Consider the following 21,429-nt stretch of genomic DNA (forward strand, 5'->3'; position numbering starts at 1 on the left):
TAGCAATACCCAAGGCAGTGCCCCAACTTCCTCTGAACCTGCTTAGCAGTCTCAACTCATCTGAATCCCAGAGTGTTTACTGTGGCCCTTCCAACACAGGAGCCACCCGCTCCTGACCTCACACCGGCACCAGCTCCTTGATTCATTCTGTACAACCTGTCACCAGTCTTGGTTCACCTGCCAACACAGTGACTGCTGGCCAGCTCTGGTGCAGGCAACCACCAAATTTCTCTACCACATACCTGCAACCACACCTTCTTCAATGAGATCGAAACCCACACTCTGTGTTTGTCCCTTCCTGGGTACTCTCCCTCAGCCCTAGGGCATCTTTAGAGTTTTCTTTATACAGGAACTTTAGAGTTTCTCTTCTTCCACAGCTTAGTAATTCCTTATGTTAGATTAACTATTTAAGTTACTGTGTGGTTTCTGTCTCCTGAATGGATCTAGACTAACATATCTTTCATTGATTATGCAAATTTTTCTCTTCAAATCTTTGCCATTTTAGAAGTAGCTCTAATTCTACTTCCTATTTGAAGACTTCCCTGAACATCTCAAATAAAGGAAAATTCCTCTTCCTCTAAGCTCATAGCACCTGTCATTATCATAAGTCAACAGTGGCAAAGGAAGCCAGGTAAACTTCACCTAGTCATCTGTACACTTGTTATTCATGTCTAAGACATACACTTTGACTCAATAATTTGGGGGGAAACAAGTTGAAAAAGGAAATCTAAAATATTTTTTCAAAGAACAAATGCATGGAATGCTATTTACAACATTGAAGAGCTGAAAAAACTTCAATGGTCATTATTGGGAAAATGGTTATATAAATTATGATAATTCATTATGCAGACACTAAACATGCTATATATGACTCAACATTAAGGGGTATGATTAGATAAATTATAGTTCAATCTTTTGATCACTGTTATGTTCAATCAAAACTGCTCAGCTCTGCTAAATGGTGATAATTTCTCCATCTGCTTTCTTTTTTTCTTTTTTTTTTTAAAGATTTTTATTTATTTATTTATTTGACAGAGATCACAAGTAGGCAAAGAGGCAGGCAGAGAGAGAGAGAGAGAGGAGGAAACAGGCTTCCCGATGAGCAGAGAGCCCAATGCAGGGCTCAATCCCAGGACCCTGGAATCATGACCTGAGCCGAAGGCAGAGGCTTTAACCCACTGAGCCACCCAGGCGCCCCCTCCATCTGCTTTCTAATATTTCTAACACCTCACTTCTCTAGTCAGATATTATGTTGCCTCATTCACTTTCTTCAGTTATGCCCTTATTACCATCTTTTTATTGCATTTAGGAATGAAGAAGAAATAAACATAAAGTCTAAAACCCTCTTAAATAAAACTACTTAGAAAATAAAACATTTCTCACTAAAAAATGGGAACTCCTTTTTATTTAAAATAAATAAAAGTATCACCTCACATTTTCTTAAGGACTTTTAGTTTACTAATAAATGTCACTGTAGTCCAATCTCTTGAACTGTCACAAAATACATTTATAAAGGTCTTCTGACATTTATAAAATGTTGGAAACAATATTAGATTTAGCTGTTCTATACTGCCTTCTAGTAAAACACCATCAGAGAAGACAGTGGCTAAACTGAATACTTGCACCAGAAGAGAATCTCAAGTTATGAACTATATTCAACTCATAAACCCTTAATGTTAAGCAAATAATGTCTCTGGAGTTTGACAAGCCACAAAATTAATGAGAATTCAAACAGATATGAAACTCAAATGCAGTCTATAGAGTTTGGAAAACAAACAAAAAGTGACTAAACCTCTAAAACACCTCAGATAAAATACAACTGGGAAACACAGAGTAAACCTGTATATTATAAAACAACTTTTTATTTTACTTCACTCTTATGTTTCTGAATCAATCCTACACTGCCCCAAAAAGCAAAACAAAAAAAGGGCAAAGGAAACCTTAGAGTATGAGAATTCAAATTCTTCCTTACCCAATAATCCAAGGTAATTCAGTCTGCAAACAAGTTTCTAATGAAGAAGAGACAATGTGTTCTAATACCTAATATACTAGAGGCTGATGGCTCCACCTACAGTCCTGGCCTACAAGCAATCTCCAATGAAAACAGTGTTGATACACATGGAGACTTAGGCGGGATAAAAACCAAGTGTGGCTACAATGTATACAGCTAAAGCAAGCCTCACTTAAAATAGGTATTCATCTGTTTATACTGATGAGTATAATTTTATTTAGTAAAAATTTTTTTCTGATTAAATCTCACACAAACCAAGACAATATAAAAAACAGAAAAGCATTTGATGAGTATGAATTTCAGAGGTTCAAATTTATAATATTTATTTATTATAAAGTCAGCCAGTGAAAACAATGAGGCTATACTAATGACCACAAATACCTGAAATTGGAGTTATAAGTCTCATTTAGCTTCGGCACCCAAATCCAAATAATGTGTGCATTTCATTTTGGCTACTCAATTAAGAAGTCCGCTTTAAAATAAAAAATTTAAAATAAATAAATAAATAGAATAGAATAGAATAATAAAGTAAAATAAAATAAAATAAAAATGATGGCGGGTGCCTGGGTGGCTCAGTGGGTTAAGCCGCTGCCTTCAGCTCAGGTCATGATCTCAGGGTCCTGGGATCGAGTCCCGCATAGGGCTCTCTGCTCAGCAGGGAGCCTGCTTCCATCTCTCTCTCTCTCTGCCTGCCTCTCCATCTACTTGTGTTCTCTCTCTATCAAATAAATAAATAAAATCTTTAAAAAAAAATGATGGCCCTTGGAAAAAAAAAAAAAAAGAATTCCGCTTTAACTACTGGGTATTTACCCCAAAGATACAGATGTAGTGAAAAGAAGGGCCATTTGTACCCCAATGTTTATAGTAGCGATGGCCACAGTCGCCAAACTGTGGAAAGAACCAAGATGCCCTTCAACGGATGAATGGATAAGGAAGATGTGGTTCATATACACTATGGAGTATTATGCCTCCATCAGAAAGGATGAATACCCAACTTTTGTAGCAAAATGGATGGGACTGGAAGAGATTATGCTGAGTGAAATAAGTTAAGCAGAGAGAGTCAGTTATCGTATGGTTTCACTTATTTGTGGAGCATAACAAATAGCATGGAGGACAAGGGGAGATGGAGAGGAGAAGGGAGTTGAGGGAAATTGGAAGGGGAGGTGAACCATGAGAGACTATGGACTCTGAAAAACAATCTGAGGGTTCTGAAGGGGCGGGGGGGTGGGAGGTTGGGGTACCAGGTGGTGGGTATTAAGGAGGGCACGGATTGCATGGCGCACTGGGTGTGGCGCAAAAACAATTTTATGCTGAAAAGAAATTAAAAAAAAAAAAAAAGAAAAAAAAAGAATTCCACTTTATTCATCCACGTAAGAAAGGCTGTTTGTTTGTTTGTTTGTTTGTTTTTAAATATAAAATCACACTTTAGTTTAGCTGGTAGCCAAGACTCATTAAGCCATTCAAAGATTAATGAATATATATCTATTAAGTGAAACACACATATGCACATGCACACATATGTATGGGTCTCAACACCTAAATGATCTTTTTAAATGAACATATAACGTATTATTTGTTTCAGTACAGGTCTGTGATTCTTCAGTCTTACACAATTCACAGCACTCACAGTAGCACATACCCTCCCCAGAGTCCATCACCCCGCCACCCCATCTGTCCCATCCCCCTCCCCTCTAGCACCCCTCAGTTGGTTTCCTGAGATTAATAAGAGTCTCATGGTTTGTCTCCCTCTCTGGTTTTGTCTTGTTTCATTTTTCCCTCCCTTCCCCTATGATCCTGTCTTGTTTTTCAAATTCCTCTTATCAGTGAGATCAAAGACAATTGTCTAAGAAAGTTGTTTTTTTTTAATTTGTGTAATACAAATCAAAACCACAATGAGATACCATCTCACACCCATCAGAATGGCTAAAATTAACAAGTCAGAAAACAACCATTGTTGGTGAGGATGTGGAGAAAGGGGAACTCTCATACTGTTGGTGGGAATGCAAGCAGGTGCAGCCACTTTGGAAAACAGTATGAAGGTTCTTCAAGAAGTTAAAATGTGACCCTAAGACCCAACAACTACATTACTAGGTATTTACCCTAAAGATAATTTAATTTAACCCAAAGATACAAATGTAGTGATCCAAAGGAGCACCTGCACCCCAATGTTTACAGCAGCAATGTCCAGAACAGCCAAACTACAGAAAAAGCCCAGATGTCCATCAACAGAGGAATGAAAAAAGAAATGTGGTGTGGGTATACATATGAATATATACATACAACGGAATACTACCCAGCCATCAGAAAGGATGAAATCTTACCATTTACATCAACGTGGATGGGTGGAGGGTATTATGCTGAGTAAAATAAGTGAATCAGAGAGAGACAATTACCATACGGTTTCATTCATAGCTGGAATATAAGAAAAAGTGCAGAGGATCGTAAGGGAAGGGAGGGAACACTGAATGGGAAGAAATCAGAGAGGGAGACAAACCATGAGAGACTCTTAACTGTAGGAAATAAACTGAGGGCTGCTGGAGGGGGGTAGGTGGAGGGAGGGGGTAACTGGGGACAGGCATTAAGGAGGGCATGTGATGTGATGCACACCGGGTCTTCTGTGTTACTGAGGAGTTACTGAACTCTACACCTGAAACTAATGATGTACTATACATTGGCTAATTGAATTTAAATAAAAAAATAAAATGGGGAAGGATGTAGTTCTTTTAAAAAGATAGTGAAAGACAGGAAAAAAAGATGACTACACTCAAGTTTGAAAATATCAAAATAACCTAAGCAGGAAATAAGGGTGGGAATAAAGGAGTGAATGTGAGACTCAAGTCTCAGTAATGAGTCTGTATGAGAAGCCAGGGAAGGGATGTGACAAAGATGACTCGGATTCTGATGCTAAATATGAGAAGAATGGAAGCACAACTCACATAAAGAGGAACTACCAGGGAAGGGAAGTTAGTTGCAGGAAAGGAAGTTGATTCAGTTACAAACATAGTAAGTTTCAAGAAAATAAGGGACAAGACCAGAAAACAGGGAGCCATAGAACTAAAGCTCCAGAATGTCACAGTAGAGAAAAGATTTGCCCAGCTCCTTCCTAAAGAGCTCCCTTACTATGGCTTCACTGACGCCTCCCCATTCTAAATGAGAACACTTTCCTCCCTAACTCCCTGAACCCAAAGATTCTGCCTTGGGTCCTCTTCTTCCTTTGAGTACTAACTGTAAGTAAGGGCCTATTTAGCCAGAGCAGCTCCATCCTGCCCCTGCCCCTGCCCACTCCCCACCCCCCTTCAGGGAACTTACTTAAAAACAAGTCTGGGAAACCAGTCCCAGGTAACAAAGCCCAAATACAAGGGTGGGTCAGACCAGGTGGAGGTATTCAATCAGTGGGGGTGCATAGTGTCTCCTAGCTACCAAGGAGTATAAGGCCCCGCCCTTTGGGTACCTTTTGGGCGCCCATTCTGACCAAGGTGATAGGCCAGTTCAGATATCTACTATAGGGTAAATTGTAATTCACTTAGTCACTTATGTGTGACCTAGCAGGACTGTGCAGCTTTCTCTGTGTTACAATCTCATTGGCCACCTGTGCATGGCCAGGCCCAACCACATGGCCTTTACCCTTAAAAGCTAGTCTGTAAGGCAGAGGGTTGTTGCCTCTTTGCAAGAGAACAGCCCTGGCCAGTCAGTTTGATTCTTGATGCTTGGAGCGAAATAAAGCTTTGCTTGACCTTTACTTTGTATCAGTCTCGCTCCTTTGACCATGGACCCAACACTGACTACTAAGCGTTTTTATCTGGGTGCCTCACAGATGCATCAAACTTTTATAAGTGCCAAAAATAAAAATCATCTTGTTTTAATAATCAACTCTACAGACCCTATATCCTGACTTCTCTGTCACCACACAGAGTACATTATTCACCCAGTCACATAACTCAAAAGATTCTTTGACAGACAGCTCCTGCTAGAATGCGGGGTGGGGGGCAGTGTGGGGAGGGATATCCCTAAGCAAGAAAAAAAGAAGCCAGCAAAAGAATGAAAAGGAACAATTTGAAATACATGAACTAAGAAGATATGTAAAGTCCTGTAAGCCACGGGGGGGGGGGGGGCGGTGCTTCATGTAAGTTAGGGGCTGGTAATGAATTTTTAAAAATATGTAAGTGTCAAAGAGCAAGAAAGATAAGGAAATAGCAAGAACTCACATTTTAAGAGAACTTTCTGTAAACCAGGCATTGTGCTGAACACTTTATAAATGTTGTACCACTTAATCCTGACAACAATCTTAAGAGATGCATACTAGTGTTTCCTCCCTCTACACCAACAAAACAAATGAGAAGAAAACTGACTGAAAGATACTATGGAAATTATGTAACAACTAGTAAACTGGATGGTGGTAGAGCCTGAATTTGAACCCAGAATGACTCCAGAGGTCATGTTCTTTGAGAAATTTTACATAAATCTCTATCTCTATCTATCTATCTATATACAATTTCGTTTGAATGGATAAATGAGATATAATATATGCTAGGATTTTTATAATTAGTCGATTATTTTTTAATCTTTTACATGCCTCATCTCTACTTCTTTTCACTTCCATGCATATCACTTGGAAACTCATGTCATTAACTCACGTTCTTCTATAATTACAAATATACATAAGCATCTATATACATTTTGATAAGTATGAGTTGTCAGTGTTTGATAAATAGGAGCATATTATATACACTTCAATGCATTTTGCTCTCATACTTAATAACACATGAAAACCCTGCCAAGTCAAATAGTATAACTCTAATTCATTATTTTTAATGGTTGTATAATATGGATACACTCTAATTCATGTGACCATTTCCCCGCTGACAGGTTCTCAATTAGTTCCCAGTGTACTGGGACAATGTCACAGTAAGTTAGGGGCTGGTAATGAATTTTACTCTTAAATCTCCCTGTTTTTACATATATCTATATTTACCAGTTCTTTTGTTTCTAATGGCCAGATTCCCAAGTGTGGAATTACTTGGTAGAATTTTAATTGGTATTGCCACATTGCTTTCCAAAAAGACTGTAAGAATCACATTTCCTCTAGCAATCTAGGAAGGCATCTTTTCCCTCTGTAATCCTAGCATTAATAAGTGGTACCACTATTTTTAAGTCTTCGGAGAATAAAATAGCTCACTCTTCAGTTTGCATTTCCTTGGCAGCTAGTGCATTTAAACATCTTTTCATGTTTGCTGGGCTTTTGAACTTTTTCTTTTGTGAACTGTCTATTTATATTCTATGCCCATGTTTCAAATGGGTTATTTATCTTTTTCTTATTGGCTTGTAAGAGCAGTTTGTATAACACTGACCCTCAACCCTTTTCTTGGCTCCTGTATTTTACATACAATGTCCTAGATGTTTATTTTCATTTTTATTATTCTAGTGTTCATACTTAAGCTTTTAATCCACCCACATAAGTATCTATTGTTTTCTTTCAGAAAGAGAGCTACATGTACTAATACCATTTAATAAGGAAACCATCTTTTCTCCCCCATTGAATTAAAATACATTATTTTTCATCTAATAAATTTTCATACTTATGGGAGCTTCTTGACTACAGAAATAAAAGCACCTTATAGTCAAACTTCAGAAAACCAAAACAAGGAAAAAAATCTTAAAAGCAGATAGAGAAATGACACAGTATCTACAGGGGAACAATAATTTGAATGTCAGATTTCTCATTAGAAATCAGGAAGGCCAGGAAAATGTGGCACAACATTTTTTCAAGTACTTAAGAAAAATAACTGTCAACTCAAATTCCATATCAGTAAAAATGACGCCTCAGAAATGAAGAGGAAATAAAGATAATCCCAAAGGGAGAAAAACTAAAGGAATTGGTCCCTAACAAACCTATTCTTAGGAATTCTCCAAACAGAAAGAAATAAGTGAATAAAGTTTAACTTCAAAAATGGAAGAACAATGGAATGATTAAAAGCAGTGGTTAATATAAGGGACTATCCTTCTTATGAATTTCTTAAATTATATTTGATGAATGAAGTAAAAGTTATAGCATCATTTGATGTAGTGTTCAATGTATATAGAGGAAATATGACAATTACATATAAAAAGTAGAGAGGGTAAAAGGATCTAAATGTAAGATTTCTCAATTTCACTTGAGGTGGTAAAATTTCAATGCTAGTAGGCCATGTGACATTATTTACATATACTGCTATATCAAGGGCAATCACTAAAAAAACAGTATACTAAGCAATAAACTCAAAAACACTATAAATAAGTCAAATGGAATATTTTTTAGAGGCAAAGAGAGAGAGCACGAGTGTAAGTGGGGCAGGGAGGGGCAGAGGGAGAGGGGGAGAGAGGATCCCAAACAAGCTCCAGGATCATCATGCAGCCCAACAAAGGAATGGGCAGTGGGGGGTGCCGATCTCACAACCCAGCAATCATGACCTAAGTTGAAATCAAGAGTCAGACATTTAACTGAATGAGTCACCCAGGTGCCCCCAAATGGAATTCTAAAATATATTCAAGTAGGCTACAAGAAGGCAAGAAAAGAGAAACAGAAAAAAAATAAGAGGAAAAAACCAAAAACCAAAAAATAAAATGGCTGAATTAAGCCCTAACAGTAATCTATAATTGCTTTAAATATAAATGGTCTAATTATACAAGTTGAAAGGCAGAGATTGGTATTAAGGATTTAAAAAGAAATATAACCAAGTTACATATTGTCTATAGGAAACTCATTTCAAACATGATGGGGTAGCCTGAAGATAAAAGAATGAAAAAAGATATATTGTGCTAACATTATTTCTTTAAAGCAACACTGGCTATCTTACTGTCAGAAAAAGTGGACTTTACAGCAAAGAAAATAAGTGGATAAGGAGAGACAGGTCATAATGATAAAAGGATCACTCCACCAAAAGACAACTTGTATATGCAACGAACAATAGATATTCAAAATACATAAAGCAAAGACTAATATAACTGAAAAGAAAAAGAGAAAAATGCATAGTTATAGCTGGGAGTCTCTCAGCAATGAAAAGAACTACTAGATAGACAATCAACAATGTGTGGAAGAATGGAACAACAGTATCAACCAACAGGATGTTATTGACATGTAACTGGCATCCAACAACAGCAGAACAGGCCTTCTTTCCAAGTGCCCATGGAACACTCACCAAGATACACCATATTCTGGGTTATACAACATATGTAAATGTAAAATAATTAAAATCATATAGCTTATGTCTTTAAGATAAAAGAAAGACAAGACAGATCTCCAAATACTCAGAAACTAAAGAACATACTTCTACATAATCTACAGGTCAAAGAGGAAGTTTCAAAGGAAATTTTAAGAATAAATAAAACTCAGTGAAAATGAAAATACAACATATAAAAACACGTGAGTCGCAACAAAAATCATGTTGAGAGTGAAATCTATAGCACTATATGCTAACATCAGAAATGAGAAAGGTCTCAATGAATAATGAAGAAACTAGAGAAAAAAGTAAAATAAGCCTAAAGCACGCAGAGAAGAAAGTGAAAAATATCAGAGCAAAAATCATAAAATTGGAAGTAGAGAAAAATGAATTAAAGACCAATAAAAAATATAACTTCACTGAGAAAGACAGAGAGAAGGCACAAATTACTAATATCAGACATGAAATACAGGTTTACCACTAAAGACTCTAAAGAATACTAGTATGCTGATTAAGACAAAACCAAAGACAGCACACAGAAAACTATATACCAGTATCTCTCATATCTATATATTAACAAAATATTAGCAAAAAGAATCCAGCAATGTATAAAAAGTATTATATACCATGATCAAGTGGGACCTATTCCAGGTATGGTTAACATTCAAAAATTAATCAATATAATCCACCATATCAAAATGCTAAAGAAGAAAAAGCATATGATCATATAAATTAACTAAATACATACCATATGACCCAGCAATTACATTCTTGGGCATTTATCCCAGAGAAATAAAAACATATTCACACAAAAACTTTAAAGGTTCATAGCAGTTGTAACTGTAATAGCCTGGAACTGGACACAACCCAAATGTCCTTCAACAAGTGAAATGGTTAAAAATGGTACGATCATACCACAGAATACTACTCAGCAACAAAAAGAAACAAATTATTGACACACTAAACAACTTGAACGGATCCCAAAGGAATTATGCAATGTAAGGAAATTTCAAAAAAATTTATATACTATATGATTAGGTTTACACTACATACACTCTTGAAATAGGCAAAATTGTAGAGTTGGAGAACAGACTAGTATTGCCAGCAGTTAGGGATTGGGGTGGGATGAGATGGTTGGTTATATGGAGCTATATACGTGTATACACACACAAATGAGTGCTTGTGAAGTGGGGGAAATCTCAGTAAATTCTGTGTATATATTAATGCCAACTTTCTGAGTTTAAAATTGTACTATAGTTATACCTTCCCCATTGGGGAAGGTTATTTGAATAGCAAATGGGGATCTCCTTGTACATTTTTTTTTGCAACTTCCTGTTAATATATAATTATTTCAAAATAAGAAAATTAAAACCACACATGTATTTATTTAATTGCAATTGCTCTAAGGGGAATTAAAGAGAAAAACTTGGGGGAATCTTACCACACAACCCATGTAAGCTTCAAAATATACTGCTGAGAATCAACACATAATACAGATGCATGAACAGAATCGTTTTTAGTCTGCTATAACTATTAGATTTGTATCTATTCCATCTTTCTCCAAATAACATATTTGGAAAAGTAATCGTTTTCTATGTTGACTTGATGATCATCTCACCAATAGCAACAAAACCACTTTTTTTTTTTTTGGTAGTTCTTTTCATTTGTGAAGTACATTCTCATCCTTCTCAATTGACCTTAACAATGCCTGCAAAACAGGCAGGACAACGATTGTAATATTATTTGTCCAAGATTATAGGGCAAAATCAATTCTATAGCCTTCTGACTCCTATTCCAGTATTTTCCAGTCACATATCACTCTGAAATTGCAGAATCCAAAGAAAAAAATAGCATAATATCGTAAGGGAAAGTCAGAGAAGGAAGAGGCACGATGCACATTATACCAAAATTTGAGCAACAGTTTCTTGCTCTTGCTTGATAAGTGGCCATGAGGCCAGCAATTTTATAATTTTTTTTTAAATTTTATATTTCATTAGATTTTGCTATTTTAATGACTGCATACTAACCTCCAGTGAGATTCTTCTCAACCTGTGTAACTGGATAAACTTCTATGATGAATATAAAGTCCATCACCCTCACTGAGGAAATATCAAAACTGAAGCATGTATGACACTCATGATAAACTTGCAGAATTATCTTTTCCCTTTTCTTGAAAAAGGCAAAAAAATTTTTTTTCATAACTCTTTTGGGAATTTTAAGCCATCAACTATGACTTCAAACTGTATTGTAATCACACACAAAATAATTTTTTTAATGTCTCAGAAAGCAGCTGTCAGCTTCTGGACATCAGTGAAAAACAAGAATTCTACAAATTTGTACGAACTGTTCTATTTATATATTAAATATACTCATTAAAAGTAATATGCTAATTTTCCTTTGAAGTACACTTAAAGTCGATTTCAGAATTAACAATATTCTAAATATTATGTTCTAAACATAATAGTACTATAAACGAGAAAATGCTGAAGAGGATGGGCTTTTTAGGAAAGAAAAAGAAAAGCACCTATTACAAAGGTCAAAGTTATTAAAATAAACGCCAACTTTAGAGGCGCACCTACAGTGTTGCTTTGATTGCCCCCCCCCCATATATGTACCTATGCTGGGAAGAGGGCCATAGGTCTTTAAGCCTTCTTTACCTTTAGGTGGAAAAATGGAGGGGAAAAAAGTCCAAAAGAGACATTCTTATGTATAGTTTTAGAAAGAAGTTTAAAAACAAACTTTCATGAAAAAAGATTCCAGAGATTTTCCTAACTTTTCTGGGCTTCTTTTTTCTTTTTGTTACACCTGTCACTTTCTCCACAGGGATCTGTTCTTAGAATGAAAGTGGCTAAGAACTACCGGTCCAATGTTAGACAATGAACTGTTCCAGGGTCCGCCGACTAGACACAAGGCAGGTGTCCCGTTACTACTCCTGAGGGAAAAAATGAATTTGTGAATCAAAGAATACATGTCTCATCCTACCTTGTGTGGAAAAATAAAAAAACTCAAGAGTGAAAGTTTATACAATTAAGGTCCCAGGGTGAAGGGTGATTGTAAAGCATTGTGAGTACCTCTAGATCTGTGCAAAGATCTAGAGAGTTGTGGGTATGGGTGTGTCATTCCGAAACAGTCGGGATTTCACAAGTGCTTATTGCGTGTAAAACACTGTTTCAGTGCTATATGAATTACCTCAGTGAATAAAACAATATTAACAAATGGATATTGATGTATCCCATTTTATAGAGGTGAGAAAAACTGAGGCACAGACGCCTTCTGTAAAATACAATGCAGGGCAAGTGGCAGAGGCAAATGGAAGCCTGTGATTTCCCAAACATGCTGCACTCTAAATACAGGGGAACAAGCTCGGTTCTGACCTTGGTGCCACAGAAAAATACTTAAAAAAATATATTTTAGAGAGGGCGGAGAACCCGTGAGCAGAGGGAGGGGCAGAGGGAGCAAGAGAATCTCAAGCGGATTCCGCGCTGAGCTCAGAGCTGCACTCCCCGCTGGATCCTACCACCCTGAGATCATGACCTGAGCTGAAATCAAGAGTGGGTGCTCAACCGACTGAGCGACCAAGGCGCTCCAACGCCGCAGAAAGATACTAGAGCATCCAAGGCGGAACAGCAACCATGGGGTCAGAGGCGGCGTGTCAAGTTCAGAGACTGGCCCACGAGTCAATTCTCAAGGGTACCTGGTGTAACGAATTTGGGAGAGGCGTGGGGGAGGAGGCTGATCCTACGAAAATCCTGAGATCCAACCAAAAGAGTCTTTCATGACGCCCCGGATGGGCAAGTGGGGAAACCGATGCACGGAGCGAAGACAGTGACTTGTCCAGGGCTGGTCGGAGGCCAAGCTGGTACCAGAACTCTGTTCTTTGGAGCCCCCGGCCAGACTCTGGCCCCTCCTCGTCACTCCTCCTGGCCAGTTGCCCCGTATCCCAGCCCCTACCTCTCCGAAGGGCTGCTGAGACGCCCGGCCGGCAGGCTGCACTTAGCAGTATCAATGGCCCGTACGACGCCCAGAGGAGCGACTGCTGGGACAGCACCAAAGTGGTGGTGAACCCCGAGCGGTCGCAGCACGGTGGTTCACGCCCCTGCGGACCGTCGGGCCCAGGGCAGCACGGGCTTTGCGAGGAGCCACACACAGCAAGGGCTCTGGCTCCCACGCGCCCGCTTGCCAGTCAGCCCTCGCGCAAAGTCGTACCCCCGCACTGCGGGCCGTGCCTCACCTGTGCACCTAGGAAGCCGCGGGCTCTCCCGCAACGCTCCTGCTCTGACGTCACCGGGAGCGGAAATCCCGCCTACCCTGACGTCACAGCGCCGCGCCGCGCCGTGCTGCGCTGAGGGGAGGCGGTCGGTTTAGACGCGCGACGGGTCGAGGGTGGGGAGGTCCTTGAACTTAACGTGGGGCGCGAGTTCCAGGCTCAGCGAGACGGTCGAAAGGGTGTGGCTGTGCTGAGACTTTCTCTTCCCTTTCATCCGAATGTCTTCTCCCTTTTACTTCAGTCTCTCCGATACACTGCTGCCCTTACGCCTTTCTCCACGCTCGGTCTTTCCCCTCCGTTAACGGCTGTATCGCTCCCTGCCCCTTACCCACAGACGCCGGACAGCGCATCCTCACGGACCTTCTTCACTAGCAGCAACCCGGCCCGCCGCTGCTACTCCGCGTTTTAGCAAAATGTGGAAAATGTCGATGCCAGAGGTATTTCGAACTTAACGCACCCAACCTCCGTGAAGACAAAGGTCATACTGGGCGTGTGAACTGTGGGCATTCTCGGCACCTGCCACGTAGTAGGTGGTCGCTGTTTTTCTGTCCAGAAGTGCAGTCGTGAATGTGACGTCGTTTTGGAGTGAGGCGTAGAAGCAGAGGAGTAGAAGCTTAGCCACAGATAAGAAAGAAGCCTTGATCCTTTTGTATTCCACACCTTAGTGATAAGCACCACCCTCCTACCAGTCCTGGGCATGGACTGGTACCTCTTCTTCATGACCTTTCCATTTTTCAGTTCAGTTTTACTTCCTTAATACAACAGTTAACACGATGAGTTTAGAAAAAGCCTCTCACTGCCTAAGAGGGTTTTTTTTGTTTTGTTTTGTTTTGTTTGGTTTTGTTTGGTGAATTAACTCATTTTTAATCCTCATAGCAGCCCAATGAGGTATTAACATGTGACCACAGAGTCTGGAAAAACAAATACACAAAATAAATGAATGATTACATTACAATGGCATTACGCATTCAAGGTATTCTCTCTCATTAGTAATGTACGACTCAATGTGTGCATTTCAATCAACATGTTTCACTAATGCAGCCTTTCAATCCATGCTGGTGCCTTTGTGGTGCACTGCTCAAGTGATTTATGTCTCTGATTTCCTTCAATAAGCCTATGCCAGGGCGCCTGGGTGGCTCAGTGGTTAAGCCGCTGCCTTCGGCTCAGGTCATGATCTCAGGGTCCTGGGATCGAGTCCCGCATCGGGCTCTCTGCTCAGCAGGGAGCCTGCTTCCTCCTCTCTCTCTCTCTCTCTGCCTGCCTCTCTGCCTACTTGTGATTTCTCTCTGTCAAATAAATAAATAAAATCTTAAAAAAAAAATAAGCCTATGCCAGAAAACATAAGCAAGGGAGTTCAATCATTTTTTTTTTTAAAACTATCTTTCTAGACTGATGACCACTCTATTATTATCGCTGTTTTTATTTGAAGGATAAAATAAGGCACAGAGAAATTAACTTGCCCAAAGTCACTTGGCAAAGCAGGATTCTACAACTCTGTATTGTACATCATGCTTGGATGAATTCCCACCACTTCTGCTATTGTTGAAGCTCTTCCTCTTCTACTCCTGGGTTACTTGCAGCAGCCTCATTGTTTTCCACATCTTCTCTCCTTGCTGTTTCTGGAATGCCCAATCTCTCTTCCATACAGCGTTCATATTTTTGTGCACACTGTTCTCTTTATTGGGGTTCCTTTCCTTATCCCTCCATTTACCCTGACTAACACACGATGCAAGGTTCACTTTGGCATGACATTCCCTGGTGCCCCCAGGTGGGGTGAGGTCCCTCTTTTATAGTCCTGTTTCACCACCTGTGTTCTTCTGTTACGGTGCTTATTTGTCTCCAACATCAGACTGTGAGATTCCAGAGAACAAGTACCCCTTCCTTCTTTTATCTTTGTATTCCTCAGGTCTAGAAAAGAGTGTGAGATATGGTGAGCATTCAATAAGTCTATGTTTAAATGATTCCACTCAAGTAGTAGAGTGTAGCACCCTGTGAGGCCCATAGGATCTGTTTGGCATGTGTTCCAGGTAAACTGGTATTACGGAGTTTTCATATGAGTATCTTTTCTTCCACACTGTTTTTCAGGTCTGATTAAGACAGAGATTGCCCTGAAAATTATGCTGTATACAATCCTTGAGTAAAGAGTGTTAATGTTCTTATGCATGTATTAATTTATTTGAAGAGCTGCATATTTTGAAATCAAATCATCTTTTTCCTAGAATTATCCTCAAAACCTTAATTATCCTCTGAAACCTTAATGTGCATAAGATTCATCCAGAGAGTTTGTTAAAACAGATTCAGGGTGGGGATTTAGTAGTTCTTGAGTGGGACCTAGAATTTGCATTTCAAACTCAGAGATAATGCTGCTACTATTGCTATTCTTCAGGTCACACTTCTCCTGGCTGGGCACCATATGATGGGCATAGAGACAATGTTTCGTGGGAGGGTGATGGTCTTGACTTATAGTCATTTTTACCTAAGACTATGTATAAGTGTCATCACTTCTAGCATTCACAACAGAAGTTCCATGAAATATTTTTTTGAATATATAGGTGCTATGTGCTAGGTATTGTTTCAGATGCTAGACACAAAACGGAAGGATCTTTGCCTTCTCGAAGGACAACAAACAAAAAATGAGAAAGTAGGAAATAAAGTAATAAAAGAAAATTAAATGGTGGGGCGCCTGGATGGGTCAGTTGGCTAAGCCTCCAACTCTTGATTTCAGTTCAGATCCTGATCTTGGGGTTGTGAGTTCAAGCCCTTTGTTGGGCTCTGCACTTAGTGGGGAGTCTGCTTGAGATTCTCTCTCTCCCTCTTCCTCTACCCTCCCCCTGCCCCCTCTCATGCACACACACTCTCTCTAAAATAAATAAATCAATGTTTGAGTATATATAAATAAATCTTTAAATAAATAAGTCTTTAAAAATTAAAAAAAATGGTAATGTGAAAGAGAGTGGCTCAGTTAGGTTAGGCAGTCAGGGAGGAGCTGGCTTCACATTTCACAGATGAAAGAATGTCCACAAAAAGATGCTGTGCAAGGTTTTCCGATTACTTAACCTCATGAGTGGGTGGCAAGGAATAACTTATGGAAAGAAAGCTTAGCTTAGGTTGAATAGGCTAAGTATAGAGCTCCAAGGAACGTAAATTACCAGAAGGAGAGACTTTTGTCAATTAGCACTTACTGAACATTTACTATGTGCTGGGTTTTGTGCCAAATGTTATATAATTTCAAGACATAGTTCAGGATGATGATCTCAGATAAATGGTCTCCTCTTAGCCCTATCCATTTTAATTTATGTTTGAGTATCATAGAGAGAAAGATTATAGGGGGAAGCATAAAGAAGTAATTTCCCCCACATAATCTGTGAGAGATTTGGGGATCCCAAGGCCATACTCCTCAGGAACTACTGAGGCAGTGTATAGTACCAAGGAAATATGTCTCTTGTTGAGCTCAGAGAGGCCTCTGCACAGTGTCCCATGGATATGAAGTGATTTCAGAGGACTGTCAACCACATGCAGCCCTTACAATGAGGGAGCTGTAGTGGAGGTAGTGTCAGAGCCTCTTGGAACTTAATGGGCAGGGTCAGTGATGAGAAGGAGAGGAAAAATGATTGCTTTTTTGATATGACCCAGATCAGGTATGTAGGGACCCTTGAAGATAACTCCTAGAAACTGCCACAGTTGTTGAGGACCCTTTCGTGGAGGTAAGAGAGTAGAGACACTTTGTGGGGAGGACCCACAATAGTAATGAGAATGAAACAGAGAAAAGTATGGCACTTAGATATTTATGACAAGAAAGAACTCTTCTGGTGGATGTTAGAAAACTGTTAGAAGGGCCCGTACTTACTAGTAAAATATGTTCTCCTCTTCATTTTTCCATTGCACAGGAAGTTGAAACTCTTGGTTGACACCCCGCCACACTTTGAACTAATATATGGAGATTGAAGATTATATAAAAAGAAACAAGAGGAAGAAAAAGAGAAAAGAAATAGAAGAAAATAAACATTTTTTCTAACTGAAGAAGACAACTAAAATTTATTCCAATATATGTTCTAGAAATAGAATCACTAGTCATAAATATCAGTTAACTTTTGAATTGTGGTTTCCCACTGACTCAAATAGTGAATTTTTGACTTTGTAAATATTTTAGTATATGTAATTCTGAAAGTTTGTGAACATATGATTGTTTCATGCAGCCTCCCTAAGTTCTGGTGCACCCTGAGACCCACATTAATAACTTTTTCAAACACCTTAGATCAAGAAAACTGATCCATATAATGATTTATTTTAAGCACAAGTTAAAAACAAATAGCTAAACCATTGACAAAGCCATATTTAACTCTTATATTATAGCTATCCTATCTCAGTTGACATTTCATTATGCAGAGATGTAAAGAGATAGATGGTCCTAAGAGCCAGAATACTTGAGCTGTGAGACTTGGAAATTCTTGCTAAAGGACTGTTCACTGATAACATGGCCTTCAAAGACGCACTGGGCTTACAAAGAGAATGAATTTTTAAAAATCTGGCACACATCAACATTTAGATGTTTGGGCCAGCAACAAGTGTCTTTATGATGTGGTTTCATTGAGGGGAATTAAAGGATCATAGTGATGGATTACAACAAAACATTTGAAGTTGCAGTTATGTTATATATGGTGAATGACCCTGAAAGTCTTAAAAATAAAAGTCTTAAAAAATATATAACATAGGGGCGCCTGGGTGGCACAGTGGATTGAGCCGCTGCCTTGGCTCAGGTCATGATCTCAGGGTCCTGGGATCGAGTCCTGCATCGGGCTCTCTGCTCAGCAGGGAGCCTGCTTCCCTCTCTCTCTTTCTCTGCCTGCCTCTCTGACTACTTGTGATCTCTCTCTCTCAAATAAATAAATAAAATCTTTAAAAATATATATATTATATAATATACATACAATATATGTAGTAATATATATATATATATATATATATATATATATATATAAAGATGTATCATAAAGACACTTTTAATGTCAGGACTGGTGAAAATAAGAAAATATGAGACATGTAGTTCAACTATCTAATATTAAAGACAAAATAGAGTTTGGGACTAGCTACACATGAATATTCCTTTAGAGTACTGTAAGTTTCCATTTTATTGGATTCCTCAGAAACTAATGGTTCCATTCAGTAAGTTTTTTTTTTAAAGATTTCTTTTATTTATTTGACAGACAGAGATCACAAGTAGGCAGAGAGATAGGCAGAGAGAGAGAGAGGAGGAGGAAGCAGGCTCCCTGCAGAGCAGAGAGCCCGACGTGGGGCTCGATCCCAGGACCCTGGGATCATGACCTGAGCCAAAGGCAGTGGCTTTAACCCACTGAGCCACCCAGGCGCCCTGCCATTCAGTAAGTTTTTGTGAGCTAATCATATTGCTACTTTTACAAATTATTCCTTCTTTTTAAATTTTTTAATGGAAACTCTTTAGTAAAATAAGAATGGAAATTTTTGTCCATCAAAATGTCTTCCCAATCAACCATCTATCAAACTGTAGTGGACTGAAAAATGGCTCTTCAGAGATGTCCATGTCCTAATCTCTGGAACGGGTGAACATGCTACCTTACATGATAGAAAGGAATTTGTAGATGTGATTAAGATGTGTTAAGGATCTCAAGGTAGGGAGATTATCCTGGATTATCCAGGTGGACCTAATGTAATCCCAAGGGGCCATAGGAGAGGGGTTTGGAGGGGGTGAGAATCAGAGAGGAGGATGCAAAAGTGGAAACAACACTCCAAATCAGAGAGACAGGTCCGAAGGTGCTATGCTGCTGACTTGAAGATGCAGGAAGGGGCCAAAACCCAAGGAATGCAGGCAACCAATTGCTGGACAAACCAAGGAGCTAGGTGCTTCCCTACATCTTCCAGAAGGAACACAAGCCTTCCACCATCTTGATTTTGGCCAGTGAAATTGACTTTGAAGTTCTGACCTCCAGAACTGTACGATGGTAAATTTGTATTGTTCTAAGCCACGGATTTGTGGTAATTTGTGGCAACAGCAATAGTAAAGGAATATACCAACTAAATAAAGGCTTAGATCATTTCTGTTTTGTAAACAAGGGAATAATATTAAACCAGGTAGATTTCAAGCTTCAGAGTGTCAGCTTCTGCCAAAATACTATCCCTTCTCTTACTTCCACCAAACGTTTCTCCTTCATTGCATCTTTGTCCTGCTGTTGGCTGAATATTCCCGTTTGATGTAACTTTTGACAAGTTTCCAGTCTCCACAGAGAGAAAGCCAACTGACTCAGCTGATACATGTTTTTCTCTAATATTTAGTTTTCTTTGGGCTTAGCCATATGTGTTAGTTTTTTAAAGTTTATAGCTTAAAAAGGCAGTATGTTGTGACCTTAAAAATTGCAAAACCATTTTATACTCAACCCAAACTGATCAAACTCACATATTTAAGAGATTTAATGATGCCCAGGCCTACAGTTCAGCTCTCTGAATTATCCATCAAAGATACTGCCCACTATGAGCCTGGGTACCACACAACAGAAGAACTAAAATGTCAACTATTCTCTTGCCCTATATTATGGTTTCTTTGTTAAATCTTGCCTTCTTGGATTTAGATACCTTTAAAAGAGTCTTGTGCTTGCACTTTCTTTTCATAGCCTAGTTCCTGAGAAACAAAATGTAATCACATTGTTAGCTTAGAGTTCAAATCCATTCTTAGATTCCATTTTAATTCATGATTTTCTTTAGAAATGTTGAGTGAAATGGACAAAGTCAAACAAAAAATTAAAAGAAATCTTGAAATTCCAATATTATTAGAGCATCTCAACTTTTAGTTCTGGTATTACCCATTTTTGTAACATTTCAGAAACGTCAGGGAATCATATTCATTTTCCCTTTCTGGGGGATTTTCCCCCCACAAGGTAAAACAGAGATATCAACCCCAAAGAGCATCTATGGGTATTGAATGGATGCATGGACTTCTGACTGCTCATATCTGGTCCTCTCCCTGCCTGTGTTTGGGGAAATGCCCCATAGATGAGTCCAACAAGATCTTAAAAATTGTCCTAGGCTTGGTTAGAGGTAACTTCTTCTAGCCAAGGAATGAGATGATTCCACATAAAACTATACTGATATTGTAAAGGAGCTCATTATCAAACGCCACATTGAATAGCCTGCTCTCAAGTCGGAAGAGGGGGAATTTAGTGGATGATAAATTGGGTAAGGAGAAATTTTGACTGAAGGGTATTCTTGAGTTCTGTCTTGAAAGATAGTTGGTATTTTCATAAAGGAAAAAAGAAAATGGCATTCTAGATGAGGAGATAATTTAACAAAATTAGTTGGTCTGGAATGGCATGATCCAGTGGAGAAAAGTTGACTCAGTCTCAACTCTGCACAATCAGACAAATAACCCTTTTTACCTTAAAGGTACACATTTTCTACTGAAAAATTTCCCTGAGCTCCTTCATGTATATTTTAAAATCCTCTTGCAAACCTGTGTACTCTTACATATCCCAGGCCCTCTGTTTAGAATGCTATTACCTTCCCTGGTAACCCTATCCCAAGTAGACCAGAAAGGTCTTACACATCTTCCAACACACAAATAATACTGCTCTCATATTCCCAGGCAGAATCAGACTCCTGGGCTTTTGAGATACCTTGAACATATCTAGAATCCAGCACTCACTACATCTACATTATGTTCACATTACTGTAGTTTGTTTATTTGCTTTATTTTTTTGCTGGGAAATTTAAAAGTGAATTCCTGAAATCATATTATTTTAACCTCATATATTTTAGTATGAGTCTCTAATACATAAGGACTTTTTTTTGGAGATAGGGACTTTTAAGAATAGAACGACAACAGCATTATCACACCTCATAAAATTAACAATAACTCTGTAATATCTTTTTACTACCTAGTCTTTATTAAATTTCTCCAATTTCTCTAAAATGGATTTAGCTGACTACAT

General features: G+C 38.7%; 1 protein-coding gene and 1 long non-coding RNA gene across 4 annotated transcripts in view; one reads left to right on the top strand and one right to left on the bottom strand.

The window, feature by feature from the left end:
• Positions 1-13,561, bottom strand: part of LDAH (lipid droplet associated hydrolase) — a 108,828-nt gene extending 95,267 nt beyond the window's left edge. The window contains exon 1 of one of the 3 annotated variants that reach the window (XM_082744210.1): positions 13,439-13,561. The gene's annotated coding sequence lies outside the window, so the exon portion shown is untranslated. Of the gene's footprint in view, positions 1-13,158 lie in introns of all 3 variants that reach the window. The other 2 variants (XM_082744211.1, XM_082744213.1) reach the window with 2 other exon arrangements.
• A 188-nt stretch (positions 13,562-13,749) lies between these two features.
• LOC309871306 lies at positions 13,750-17,492 on the top strand. The gene is made up of 2 exons (XR_014315195.1): positions 13,750-13,911; positions 17,362-17,492. It is a non-coding gene; the product is annotated as an uncharacterized lncRNA (long non-coding RNA).
• The last annotated feature ends 3,937 nt before the right edge of the window (positions 17,493-21,429 follow it).

This window comes from Mustela nivalis (assembly GCF_964662115.1).
Source record: "Mustela nivalis genome assembly, chromosome: 8".
In the NCBI taxonomy this organism is placed as follows: Eukaryota; Metazoa; Chordata; class Mammalia; order Carnivora; family Mustelidae; genus Mustela; species Mustela nivalis.